Here is a 1,910-nt window from a genome sequence, read left to right as displayed (position 1 = left end):
GAACAAAGACCCTGAGGTGTCTTATGTCAATGATATGTAGAAAGATGATCTTTGGATTGAGCTGAAGGCAAATTTCACCCTACCGCCAGAGGAGGATCCGGAGAAGCCAGTTAAAGAGCAATTAATCAAGTCTCATGCTCTTAAGAAGATGGCAGAGCTATTCAGGAGGTGGAAGAATGAGCTGAAAACGTTTGTCGACAACGAAGAGATGCCAGAATTCATCGGCAGATATGAGAAGATCAGAGATCACTGGCCCGCATTTGTGGCCTATAAGACATCGGAAAAGAGTAAGAAGATGTCGGCGACAAACAAGAAAAATGCTGCACAGAAGAAGCTTCACCATCGCATGGGGTCAGGTGGCTACCTCAAAGCCTGGCCTAAGTGGGCCAAGGCTGAGAATGATCTGCTTGATAAAGGGATCGAACCAGAGACAATGAACTGGCCAGACCGTTGCCGGACTTGGTTCTTCAGGGCAGGCGAAACTGTGGACCCTATATCAGGGAAATGCGTTTGGACGGACGAGCAAATGAACATACCAGTCAAGAAGCTAAAGCACTATATCGATGCAGCGCAGCAAGGGACGTTCGTTACAGACAGAGAGAACGACAAGCTCACAATGGCCCTCGCGAATCCTGAGCACCCTGGACGGACACGAGGCACGCCAGGATCCATTCCGTGGAGGGCTGGTTTTCCGGATGCAGGCGGTTACAAATGCCAGGAGAGGAGGAAAAAAGTGCAGCACACCCAAATGCAGGCGCTGCACGCAAGGGTACAAGCCATAGAGGAACGAGAAGCAAATCACAGCAAACGAACTGCCGAAGCTTCCCCCAAAGCTACTCCGCCATCTCAACGAAGAAGCAGCGTGGCTTCCACCGAGCTGCTTCAGCTGGAGCATGTCTTGACGGCTCCTGCCAGCTATCCCGTGGATGCTATCACGGAGTCTCAAAATTGCCACCTTATGACGCAATGGATGAATTTGAAGGTCAAGGCGGCTGTTGGCTCTGTTTTTCCTACTGAACCCGACGCAACTTTTCATTGCCGACTGATTCCAGAAGGATATGCTAGGGTGATGGTGGATGAAATAAAAGAGGGATTTGAGGACCTCCAGCTTGACCACCCTACCGGTGAAGGGCAGACTCAGCTGGGTTCTGCTCTGAAGACTCCATGCCTATGGCAGAAGGAGCTCATCAACCTTCCGAACTAGACGCCTCTGCCTCCTCCTCCTCCTCCGGCGAGTCAGTGCACTCCGCCTCCTCCACCGCCTCCTCCTCCGGTGAGTGACGATCAGGGCACTCGGCCTCCTTCTCCGGCGCGTGGCGGCACTCCACCTCCTTCTTCGCCTGCGCCGGCATGCCCGAGCAGCCAGCCTCCTCCTTCTCTGCCTCGTCAGCAAGGGAGGAAGAGACCCGCCGCCGCTCCGGCTTCTCCGACGCGTCGTAGTCCTTCTCCTCCTCCTCGAAAGCAAGGAAAGAAGACAGCCACAGCCTCTCCGTCTGCTCTGCCGGCGTCTAGCAGTACAACCAGAGGCGGGAGGCAATACAGATTCGGTCCTTCTTGGAAGACTCCAGAGAAGTTACCATACGAGAGGACCCCGGAGGAGAACGCCAAGAACGCACGAGAAGAAGTGAGGAACTTCTTTGAAGGGGTGAAAGCAAAGAAACATCCACCTCCGGAGGAGAAGGTAGATCCGGTGAAAGCGAAGCGCACTCTGGCTGCCCTGAAAAAACCAGCAAAGTCTCCGCCGAAAGGCAACTATGAGCGCATTATTGAAAACTCATTTGTCGAAGCAGAGCGGTCGGGAAGTACTGTCAGTGATCAAAGGTTAAAAGAACGACGTGCTGGGAAAAAAATTCCCCAGCTCGGCGAACAAGCGAACCAATCATGCCCCCCACTCAAGGTGCCTACTAATG

This window comes from Triticum dicoccoides, chromosome 2A (genome assembly GCF_002162155.2).
Source record: "Triticum dicoccoides isolate Atlit2015 ecotype Zavitan chromosome 2A, WEW_v2.0, whole genome shotgun sequence".
NCBI classification, from domain to species: Eukaryota; Viridiplantae; Streptophyta; class Magnoliopsida; order Poales; family Poaceae; genus Triticum; species Triticum dicoccoides.
Note: the sequence above shows the minus strand (reverse complement) of the source record.